This window comes from Triticum aestivum, chromosome 5A (assembly GCF_018294505.1).
Source record: "Triticum aestivum cultivar Chinese Spring chromosome 5A, IWGSC CS RefSeq v2.1, whole genome shotgun sequence".
Taxonomy (NCBI): Eukaryota; Viridiplantae; Streptophyta; class Magnoliopsida; order Poales; family Poaceae; genus Triticum; species Triticum aestivum.
This window is the reverse complement of record NC_057806.1, coordinates 239,986,763-239,999,443: the sequence shown is the minus strand read 5'-3', so window position 1 is coordinate 239,999,443 and position 12,681 is coordinate 239,986,763. Positions and strand designations below refer to the sequence as shown.

Sequence of the window (12,681 nt, the reverse complement as noted above, 5' to 3'; positions counted from 1 at the left end):
CTGAGGTCGACCTGCTGGTGGTGGTACAGGTGGCTGCACGTAGTGCTGATTTTGATCAACCTCATCCTCATAATCTCCCACATAATCATCCTCCTCCGCATCAGCAGCAGGAGCCATAGAAGTATCAACAACAACACCAACAGTTTGGCCAAACGCAAGAGGAACACAGCTTGCTCGGCGGAGGTCTGTTTCGCGACGTGGAGGTAGTCGTTGTTGTTGTTGTTGGAGAGGTGCGTTAGGTGCAGCGGGTGGTGGTGGTGGAAGATGCGCGAGCAATTCATTAAACTTGTTATCGAGCTTTGTTTCGAACATCTTCTCAAGGCCAGTGATCTTCTCCATGGCCTCTTCAAAATTGTTCAGCACATCTTGCACCTGTTCAGTCATCATTTGCTGAAACTTATCATGAAGCTCCTTGTTCGATAAATTCTCCCAGTCAATCTCGTCGGCTTGTGATCCTGGCATGGTTAGCAGCAATAGAAACACACAAGAATATGATCCTACAGACTACGAACAAGTGGTGGTGGTGGGTGTCACAAATCCGTCAAGCAAAACTCAAATTCTTACCAGTTCTTACCCAGCAGCAGGCGGTGATCGGCAACCGTTGTAGTCAAAAACTCTCAAAGCTTGGATAGAGCGATTACCAGGGAGAGTCAAACGCACGACGTAGATGTATGTGGAGCTGGGAAGGCTTATAATATGGTAGCAAAAAGGGTCAGCAATAATCAATTCAGAGATGCAAAGTTGAATAAACGCTCAACGACGGTACTGTGCTGGTCCTAGGCTAGACTGTGCTAGAGACGCGAGCCTAGAACACCAACAAAATCACGGCGCGGCACGTAAACAAGGGAGGAGCACACTCTGAATTTTTTTCTCTTTTTTTTGCACTTTTTCTCCTCTTTTTTTTTGCTCCGCAACAAATTTTTTTCGAAAAAGTCTACAAATGGTCTAAAAACTGCCTAGCCAGAATTTTCCAGACTTAGTTTTTTTTTTAAATTGGAACTATTTTTCTTCTGCGGATGGCTCGGAAGTTGGGGAGTCCTTCTCTGTCACGACTCGGAGTGTCACGTGATCTGGAAATCGAGAACAATGCAACAATTACTGGACTCGGACTAGGACTGGTGGCGGAGATGAATCTGGTGGAACTCGGACTGGTGGCGGAGATGAATCTGGTGGAACACGGACAGGTGGCGGATATATGTTGCAGGTGAACTCGGATTGGCGTGATGGTGGCGGATATGTGGTAGCGTATATGGATTCGGAATGTCGGTGAATATGTGGTGGTGGTATATGGCAACAACGACGATGATGATGCGGTGGTGATATATGGCAGCGGCGACGTGACAACCTGTGAACAGAACTCGAAACTCTAAAAGACTAGACGCTAAGACCAGCAACTGGACACGACGATGCAACCGCAAATTCAACAAAGCAAATACAGAAAAGATTATGCAAGGCTCAGATTGGTTCGGATGGGATGAACTAACCCTAATTTTTTTTGGCTTTTTCGTGGACTATAGGTATGAAGAACAGACTCGATCTAAACTACGAAAAACTGTAAAATCTCACCGAGCAACCTGGAAATCTGATACCACTTGATATGGGCAAAGGTGTCCCGTCTTTCGATGAGATGATGGATATCGCTTTGGTGGAAGTCGACTTTGACGATCCGACTATGAACGTGCGAGGACGTCGCGCCTTAGCAATCGCTAAACCAACTCCGAGAGGTTATGAACCACGCCGGAGCAAGATCAACCTGACCACGAGGGTCTGTTTCCTGCGAGCAAACGAAGAACAAGCAAGAAACTAAGATTGCAATCTGGATATTGCGAATATAAGATGAAAGCTTTATTGATCAAGGTGGGGTTCTGTGATGCCTTTGTCTGGTCGTTGAACACAAACGAAGTACGCGAAGTTGCAGCTATGGCGAACTTTTAATCTAAACAAAACCCAAAGTCTAAACGGTGCCCTAAGGGCTGTATATATATGGAGGAAGAGAGGGGGAATTTCGTGGCCCTTGGTGGAGGGGTCCGAAATCAACCCTATCTCTTGTTTCCCCACACATACGGACTCTAAAATTAGCCTATACTTATGTATTTCGAAATTACATGGGCCTGGCCCAATAAAAAGGTGACGCAACACCTATAATAGCCTCGGGACGAAATTTATGAAGTGGCATCTTGTATATTTCGTCCATGGCTTCATGCACCCATTATGGTGGCTTCAAAGTCCTGAAATCATCACTTGTAACTCCGTTCTTGTTCCCCTTGCGCATGGCATCATCTCCATGCTTGTTCTTGCTCCAATGTTCATCCTTCTCCAAGCTAGGCCCTTCATTTGTAAGCAAAACAAATGTATCCAATTTAGGCAGCATCATATTCTCATGAACATTAGAATCATTACCAAGAAACAAAAGTACCTGATAATTTAATTGGCGTGCGCGAGCTCTAGTAATTGGTCCCGTATATGTAGCAGTAGGGGCTGTGGGTATAACAATGGTATTGATGTCCTCATCAGTTATCAATTCTATTTGCCAGCATTCATGGACTTCCATGGTAGAATCTACCGTTCAGGTGTATTACATTTTCATGAGCGTGATTTGTCAAAAAGTTTATTACTCTTTTCTGCCGATCATCCTCAACCTCCAGCACAAAACCACCTGTGGGAAAAAAAGAATCTCAGTCAACACTTAGCATGTGCTGCAGCCTTTAAGTATCCAAAGTTCTTGAACTTAGATGATGCCCTTAAATGGTATAACGAACACCAGACTGAAATGTTTACTTCGGACGAAAGTTTCAATCAATTTGTTGCGCAAGCTAGTGATCCATTTTTTTTCATAGCCAAGATCCTTTCTAAGGATGAAGGAGTGAGTAATTATCATCAGGTTCCAGTGACCCAAGATGCGAGTGCGAGTGTATATCAAATTATGAGTTATCTCTTGCTTAACTTAGAAATGGGTAGGAGAACGAATCTTCTTCCATCTTAAGACGGTAAAATCCAAGATGTGTACATGTGCTTATGGGATGAGCTTAATAAATTCTTGGATACCAGATTGAATAATGTTAGTAGTAGTAATTAGAAGAAAAAACTCATAGATTCTATGTTAACCAGAAAGTTCGTCAAAGGATTATTTATGCCATCTCCACAGGGGTCCGTCCGGTTCTTCCTCAAATGGGTTGCCTCAATCTTTATCAAAGTTTTGGTATCTAGCTTATCCAGCTACAGTATAGTATACTCCTTCCTTGCTCGATAGAGCTCTTCGAATCCGCTTCAACTAAATGCGTAAAATAGAGTAATTTATTCAAAAGCCAGTTTCTTTCGAGAAGGCAGGAGGCCCATAGCGAGTTACAATAGTGCCAGTTCTTGTACGAAAGGCCGTAATTCCGGTAACCTCGACTGCTCTAAGAATGATCCGGGCTAGCCGGGCACATCACATCAAAGTTAGGTCATTTGTCAAAAACATGGCAAATAGCTCAGTTGGTTTGGTAAGGGAGCTATTCTCTCACTTAAACCACTCCCATATTAGGTATTCTATCTCGTCTTAAAGTTCCCTCGCATTACCCATAACTTACCACCTATATCTCCAGAACTCAAATCGCAAAATGACAATGCTTTCGATAGTCTATACTAAATTACTTTGTACGAATGCACATCTCGGCCGTCGGGTAGCTGATCACCATTTCAAAGTCTATATCCGTGGTTCAAGAAATGGAATTGCTATTCTTGATTCAGACAAGACACTGATTTGTTTACGAAACGCTCTTCATTTTATAGGATCTCCCAGTCGTCAAAAAGGCCGTTCCTTCTTTTTAAAGACCAATCATTTATTTATTTATGAGATAACGGAAGAAATGGCGAGCTATTTAAGAAGCTATTTAAGAAATGTGAATTCTCATTGTTTCGATGATTCTCAATGGAAGATCGGGGCGTTTTTGACCAAATCTTTTGCAAATAAAAAAAATTCCGTTCAAGAAAGAAGAAGATCAATTTTGGGTTGAACCAACAACCTGATTGTGTGGTTATTCTGAATGCAGATAGAAAGTCTTCGGTCATACTGGAAGCTGATCGATCACAAATACCTATTCCATCCTTAGTTGATTCTATGATCCCATGGGAATCCTATAAAAGAATCACTTATCCCATCCCAGCGAATGATCCTATACAGTTCGTATATCTATTTCGTCATTCGATCATGAAAACAGTGATTCTTGAACAAAATGCGATTAGTAGAGAAGCGCAATCTCTCAGAGTCACTTTGAGTACGGGGAAGTCCGTAGGAGGGATGAGATCCGCCTGCTACTCCACCTCTTCTTCTTCCCCAATAGACGAAGAAGAAAATAGGGCCAAGGCGCTATTGGAGATGCGCAAAAAATATCCATCGGGAGATGGTGCTGACGCTGACGCTAACGCTCGCAAGGCGGTTTTGCAGGCAATTTCTAAAAATACTTTTTTTTCGTTGAGCTCATAACCCGGTTTGGGCCGATTGACTCTGAGAGCGATCGAGGGGTCGCGGGCTCACACCTTGCTTTTGCGCATAGGATTTAAGAGATCCTACAATTTAATGGAAAGAGCAGCAGCTCTCTGAAAGACCTCATTGATCTTAAATTGGATTTGGAAGATGCCTCTAAAAGCGAGGAGATTCTACTTCCATATTTTTCCTCAAAAAAAGAGGCAAAGTCCTAGCATGATACAAAAAGAAATAATGGGCAAGGGCGGGGAATGATAGGTTCATAGATGTGGAGTAATCAGTTCTTCATTTGAAGAGTTAGTTGGCTGGCCTACCGGCCCGCAGATGTAGAGAGGTTGCCCCCACCATCCTCTTGAACTGCGAAATCAAAGTCGCGATCTGATAGGTATCTATCCTGACCATGCATCTGGAAAGCGCCGGTTCGATTCCGGCTCGTGACATGAAGAAGAAGTCCCAAACAGGGATCAGATGAGTTTGCACAGCGTTACTTTGTTGACGGAAAATCAAATTGTTCTTCCGGTTCAATGAAGACTATGCTTACTTTCCTTTCTCTTACCGGTCTGTGTTCTATCATGGACCTGTATTCCATTCCTCGAATCGAGACTTTCTTTTGGTATGATTTTGATACGAGTTTTCTATCAAAACTCTATGCCATCAATCACTATCCCCGTTTCTGCCTGGACGATTCCTTCAAATAAATAAAAAGAAAAGTGAAGAGGAAAACGCATAGCCAGAAGAAAAAGATATCGTGATGTAAAATGATCATGGGGACACATTGTTTTTAGGACCGACAATTTCCTGCACTGCTTAAACCAAGAAAAAGATACATACTAGTTTTCATAGGTAGGCCTCTCTCTCCTACAGAATAGGTTTTTCCAAAAACTACCCATGGGATTTCTTTGTCTTTTCCTTATCTTTTGTCCGGTGAAGAATCTCCTGCTGCAGAGATAAGATGAATGGCTTCGAGATACCATCACTCGTCATTGCCAAGGAAATGAATTGCAAATTGGCTACTTATAGTCTACACTTCCCCTGATTCTCCACGATGACCCGCATTCATTGATTGAGAGAATAAGCTGAACATAGATCCATTGCGATATTGGTTTGGAAGAGAAGCCGTGGAGACAGCTCATTGTTCCTATGTCCAGAATTGTTAAAGAATGAAGGTACCCCGTTGACTATGTCGGGTAACGCCGACTTAGATTATCCCTAAAAACACTATCAACCACATCATAATTATTTGCTTCCGCTTTCCTCGCAGAGTTGGTTCTAGCTTTCACCGAAGCATTTCGTCGCTTGCTACGCCCTTCCTCGTCTCTGGGTGCCATCCTTTCTCCTGCATTTTCGTGCACATAAGCATAGCTCCAACCACTTTTCATGCTTAGCAAATGTTGTAATGAGGGTGCTGAATGTATACGGATCTGGCGCAAGATCTCTGTCTGCCTTTTCTTTCAGCTGATCCTCTACCTAATGGTTCAGACCCTGGCAGACACCGGTGCAAGAACAGAGGCAAGTCAACTATACCAGCATTTCTGAAGATAGGCAACTCTTTATTTCTGAAGATAGGAATTCCAGATAAATAGATCCGCATTCAAGTTTTAGGCTTGTGTCCTTTCATCTAGAATGGCTGCTGCTTGGTCTTCAGTGAGCGAAGTCATTTCCTCAATAGAGTTCTTTGCCCGACAAAAGTGAATCTTGATCTTTCTTCTTGATAGTTTGTGATCGATCCAATCTCACAATTTCGATCTTGCTACTACCACTATAGCCCTGAGTGACTATGGCTACCTAAACTGAAGGAGTTCCCACAAGACCTGTGAATGTCAACTTCACTCTAAGGGTAAAGCATGCTCGCTCCTTCGCTCGTACGAACAATCAGTCATTGCTGGGAGCTCTATCCTCCTCGCACTACTAAAAACAGGGTGAAAGAATCTCCCGCGTTCAGTCTGTGGAGGCCGACCATCATAGTCGTCTCTACACCAAGTTGGTCTTAAAGTCTACCCGAGCTAGCTTCTTCATTCTTCGATCAGGGGGGGCTTCTTCCCTTATATACGATGACTTAGATAGATAAACTTCTTTGATCCATTCATTGATAAAGTCTTCGGGGGCTGTTTACCTTTTGAATCAACAGTAGAGTAGGTTTGATCTTGCTTTCTCAATCTTTCTCTGATCCTAGCCGTGTAGTAGATCCGACTTTATTCGGCTAAAAAGAAGTGTGTGTGGCCGTCGTATCTGCTCGCCCCCTTCTTCATTCATCCATTTAGGTAAGAATGGATCCAGGGAACCTGGCTCGGGAACAACCCTGAAAAAACATAGTAAGAGAGTCCAATCTCTGAAATATAGCATTTGATCTCCTAAGTAGTAGTAGTAGAAGGCTTAGTATCTGACTTGATACAATAGAGTCCGAACACACAGTAGATCCAGATTCCACACCTTGCTGTGGACTGGGGAGAGAGCAGCTCTTCGAAGCTGGGCGTTCTGTGTGATTATGGAGGAACTGTAGTACTCGCCCCAAAATGCAAGTCGGGATAGATACTTAAAGAAAGGGGGAGCGGTGGGCCTTCAAAAAGGAGCAAGGGAGTGATGGGCAACCTTTTTCTATATGTTGCTCGTGAGCCGCCAAGTACCAGTCTCGCAACAGTACTGGCGTTAAAGGATCGGTCCTTCACTTGCGGATCGTTCGCGAGTCGAACTCGCTCTCTTGCCACGCCTTTGACTCACGAACTCGAGTCGGACTCATTCACTGCTGAATTTTTTGAGGATCGTTCGTTCTTCACTCTCTTGCTATTACCCGCAGGGAGCGCAGCAACCGACGGTGCATATTATCATATAGAAAGAAGCGAAGCGTAGCGATTCGTACTACCGGAAAAGTGTCGCTAACCGCTAGGCAATAGAGTCAGCTTATGGGGTGGGGCGCAAGCAAGCGTAGCGAATCACATAGAGTTGCCCCTACCTGCCAGCGCGCAGATAGATAGGGCGGGCGAGCGCAGGGATGGATGTCTGAGCGGTTGAAAGAGTCGGTCTTGAAAACCGAAGTATTGATAGGAATACCGGGGGTTCGAATCCCTCTCCATCCACGAGGTCATAAGTTCTCTCTTGCCTTATCTATAGATAAGAACGAATCTCCTCGACTCGACTGATATGATGGATGGAATGGGTAGAAGGTTGAGGTTATTGTGTGTTGATTTAGTTAGGACTTTGTCTCCCTTTCGTTATCTTCTGCCCCAGGTGGATGACCTGTGGGAGCTAAGTCGAAGATCTCGGTGTCGTCGTGAGTGGTTGATAAACAACGATTGCAGTTTGATTTAGGGAGTCCCAACCCTGTGAAGCTTAACAGACAAAGAAAACGATAGAGACTTCCGAGTATAGGGTGACGACCTTAATGAATCAAGTATTCAGGTGGCACAGTTTTTAGCTACATAAGCGCTCAAATTCCTGAATACTTATTGCCCAAAAAATATGATCAACCCCAGGTACATTTATTAGGTTTTGATCTGAGGCTATCCTGGTCTGCAGGACCCAACACAAGTATTCATCCTTTCCAATCTGAAAAAGGTGTTGCCGAAAGCTTACCCTCTTCCACACGGATGCTACAGCCGCTATCACTTTTGCAGGAGGGGAATTACAGAGTTCGCCTCTCGACATCTTGTTTGGTAAGCGGAATTTTGACCCAGGCGCCCTAGTGTTGCCTAACCGTTCGGCCGGAGATGTCGGATGCGAGATCTTTAGCTACTTGTATCAATTTGCCGCAGTGTGCTTAGATACAATGGGCTGGCAGCTGAGGCTTGGCAGGATGGGGGAGTTAATTAAGGTCGAGGGAGCAGGAAAGAGTTTATTATTCGCTATTGGCTTAGTACGGCCTATACATAATAGGGCCATGACGGTTTTGGCAAGGCCTTGAACTTCATATATCCCTTTTTTACTCAATCCAGAATACCGATAATTTGCACTGAGGAATGAAAGACACTGGCATAACCAGTATCTCCCCGGAAATTGAACTTGTCCACTAGTAGAATCTATACTAGTTCACTACATTTCCACATAGATTATAGTTGAATATACCTTTTTTACATTCCTACGAAAAGAATGAATGTCTTTCGTTCCGGGCTGAGAGTTGCAATCTCGATGTTCCAGAAATTGCAGAGGAGCAGGATCCGAAGCGGTGGCTTCTACAAGAATGGAATATTCCAAAGCATTCACTTCTGAAAGAATTTGAACTAATTGTGCCACAGTCGAGCGTTTTTGTCCAATCGCAACATAGACACAATACAATGTCTCACTCTCATTTGTGCCCCTTGAGTTCATTTGCTTTTGGTTTAATATAGTATCGATAGCTATTGCAGTTTTTCCAGTTTGTCTGTCCCCGATCATAAGTTCTCGTTGACCACGGCCTATAGGAACCAGGCTATCCACTGCTTTTAAGCCTGTTTGCAAGGGTTTGTGCACAAATTTACGTTCAATAATCCCTAGGGCTTTCACTTCAACATGTCTTCGTTCGTGATCGCTTAGAGCCCCTTTTCCATCAATAGGTACTCCCAAGGCGTCGACCACATGGCCTAACATGGCCTTTCCCGCAGGAACATCCACAATAGATCCAGTGCGCTTGACAAGATCTCCTTCTTTAATAGCGGTATCACTACCAAAGACAACAATACCTACATTCTCATTCTCAAGATTTCAGGCGATTCCTTTCACACCGCTGGCAAATTCCACCATTTCTCCTGCTTGAATCTCGTTCAATCCATAAACACGTGCAATCCCATCTCCAACTGAGACCACTCGACCGATCTCATCCACTTGAAAATTCGTGTAAAAGTTGGTCATTCTACTTTCTAATAGAGTCGTGAGTTCCGCAGCTCTGGGTGAGAATTCCATACTTTCACAAATTAGATGGATGATATTTTGAAGGGAGAAATCCGCTTTCAAGAAAAAGATCTTTACTTCACACAATCTCGATTTGAATTATCATTTGGTGAACCGGGCATCTCGGACAAAGACAATAACAAGAAGAGATGGGAAGACCCTTCGCGGTCCTGCTCCCTGGTCTCTACCTTGCTTACCGCCCCTCGTAGGGGCCAGCGTACCCATACCGAAAACGATTTACTCTTTTTATGGGCGCTTTCGACTAGGCTCTCGTTAAGGAATCGGCCCAAACAAGACCGAGATTCCCGCGAGAATTGCTACGCTGCCTGTAGTGAAATTGCAAGAATCACTTTATACGCTATTTCGAAATCGAATGAATTGAGCAACTGTATTTCCCCAGGTTTCCATTGGAAAAGGGGCTTTTTTTTGTATGCAAGTGATGATCGCTTGGCGGAGAAGCCGCTCCCGTGTGGGGTGGCCGTGAGAATGATTCCGAGTCTTCCTGACCAGACCCATGTGGAACTTGTAAATAAATAGGTTTGTAAGTGCCTAGCTGAGTAATAAGATAAGTACCTTTGCTAATAATCCAAAACCTTTCATCTTCTCTTTCTAGATATAGCAGCCTACCCATATTGATAGTGGAATTATTGGTCTCCTCTTTCGGATAGCCCATTTTGAATAAGTGTTATGGGTAAGGGCTTGACCTACCAGTTGAATGGAATCTACCGTTCTTTATGCTCTCGCTAGCTTTGAACTTGTTTGTACCAGTAATCAAACCCAGAATCTCATTTCCCATTGTTTTCATCGCATAGAGCCAGATGCCGCATCCACAGGCCTATTTAGTAAGTGGGGTGTATCCTTGGTGACACTTGAGAAATAATCCTATACTTCCAATAACCCACTACTTCCTCCACGGATGGTACATGGCAGGCATCTGCCGGAACTAGAGGCGAGCACTTTTCAGTCAATTACGAGAGGCATTCGCTTCTCTGATCTTTAATAAGCGAAGGAACGAGCCTAGTAGGGGAAATACCTTCCTCAGGAATGTCATCAAAGCCAGGTTCTCCAATCGTAAAAGGGAATATTCCATGGCACAAGGGTTGTTTTTAGGTGCTGTCCTCGGCAGACCACCACAAAAGGTCTGAATCAGGCGAAACTTCTTTTGGTGCCAGCGAGAAGTAGTAACAAGAACTCCTCCTCTGTTCAATATCAGCCTGGTTTAGGTCTAGGTCATAATGCATATTCTGATACCTTCCTTTGTCCATAGATCAGCGTTATGCTTCTGTCCTGTGATGAAGAAGGATAGAAGAATGGTAAGATAGGATCGTATTAGTGAGCCGTGGGAAAAGAGTTTTTTCGTACCTTGATTGGACCCACCCAAAAGCAACAGGAATCCCTTTCTCCTCCTATAAGGAAATCTCGTCGTTTCACTCTTCTTCAAGTACCATCGGATTAGTCAACTCAAACGCTGAGAGATTACTATAGAACCAAGGCGGCTTTGAGGCTGGCTCCACTCTCCAAATAGAGCAGTTACTTCGTTGACGACAAGAACCCCATTTCCACTAGCCAAAGAGCAATTCATTTCTTCGACTCGATGCCTCCTCATTTGCTCCCATTCCCATATTAATAAAAGAATTAGGGAAATGCGAGGGAAAAGAATGCCAAAAGCATTTAGAGATTTGACTGGGATTCGTTCTGGCTCAGATGGCGAGGGATTGCTATAACTATTTTTAGAAGCATTAATGAGATCTCTTTTTTTCACAAAGTGATATGGAAAATCATGCAGAAGAACCTATATGTAAAAATAATTCTAGATTCCCATCATACATTACTAAACTTCCAAATAAGAATAAGCTAAAAATGGATAAATACCTTAAGGAATTGGAAGCAGTCCCTGATTATAAAGGGCAACCTCCTAAACCATCAGTATTCCTTGTAGGTGACATTGAAACCATTCCCTTGTTGGATCGGAACTATGTTCCCGCGGAGATAATAGAATCCAAAATCTTCCCCGCCACCACGCTTATGCAGCCGCCTTTATGACTGTCAATTCAGACAAGAAACTATCAAAGATTTATATTAATCATTATAGTTCCCACGAATACATAAATACGCACCCATCATTTTATGATCGAAGTGATTGTGTACTCCAAGCATTCATAAATGGAATACTTTCTGTTGTAAGCAAACAAAGAAAGTCACTAATTATTTACTTTCATAACATGAGTCGATTCGATGGTATTCTGATGACCCAACATCTTAGTAAGTTTCACCCCGACTTGAAAGTGGATACTGTAATGCGAAATGGTATTATTTACGAGGTTGCTGTTTCTAGACGTGTTCAGGACGGTAGGAATAAATCACGTCTCCTTTTCAAAATGCGGTGTTCGTTGTTGATTCTCCCTGATTCGTTAGCAAACTTAGCTAAACAATTGTGTTAGGAATAAGAAAGCAATGTCGGCGAAAGAAATACGAAGAAACCTATCACACTTTTGTAGTATAGACGCGGTGCACCTGATTTTATAGGCATCGGAATGGGTTTATCTTGGAAGATCTTGACTTCTCCGTGCCTTCTGCCTCCGACACATCATATCTCCTATGCCGACCTCGTACTTTTGATCACTTCTTCCATACGAATTGTATCTATTACGAATTGTGTCTATTTAAGCTTTTTCTCGATTGATATTCATTTTTTCATCTATCTCATGAAATTTCCCTTCTATTAAGCGATAAAGAGCAATTGACGAAGTCAGCAGGAAGTCCGTCAGATGACGGTATGGATCAAATGTCAGGACCCCGACTCGATGCCACATAGGTCTAGCATGTAACACCTCATATCACTTTGCGGCCTCACGCACGGTATTCCCACGGGTGTCGTCTTACTTTTGCCCAGGACCGTTTGCGCCTTTTGGCACACGTATATGATAGTGTCGCTAGCATCCATATGATAAGGAGCCCGGGCTGACATGGCTAGTCGTAAACCCAAAGTGGCACACACTTACAGGGACAGGCATCCATGACCCAGCAACGAACGTGTCGGTCATCAGCAAGTGGGTCCGGGCTGTAGCACTGGGCTAGCAGGACTCCGGTAAACCGGGCTGTAGCGGGCTAACAGGACTCCGGTACTCAATGCGTGACATTTCCCCGAAAGGACAGACACACGAACGAAGAAGGACACATGCCGGCCAGCCTAAGTGTTCCGGAGCAGTAGCAAGCTACCATGGCTCAGTGGTAACACTAGGAGACATTTCCCGGTAAGAGAGGCTACTAAAGATAAACAACTAGATAGTCAGATCCCACACATACCAAGCATTTCAATCATACACACAATATGCTCGATATGTGCAAATACAACA

The 12,681-nt window shown here is 43.7% G+C and overlaps 1 protein-coding gene, 1 non-coding gene and 1 pseudogene across 2 annotated transcripts in view; 2 read left to right on the top strand and 1 right to left on the bottom strand.

Moving 5' to 3' along the window:
• The window catches only part of LOC123102881 (NADH-ubiquinone oxidoreductase chain 2-like), a 36,636-nt gene that overhangs the window by 12,402 nt on the left and 11,553 nt on the right, over positions 1–12,681 (bottom strand). The gene's annotated exons all lie outside the window — the stretch shown is intronic.
• On the top strand, positions 3,588–4,680 carry LOC123102880 (ribosomal protein S2, mitochondrial-like; annotated as a pseudogene).
• On the top strand, positions 7,453–7,539 carry TRNAS-UGA (transfer RNA serine (anticodon UGA)). The gene has a single exon. It is a non-coding gene; the product is annotated as a tRNA-Ser (tRNA).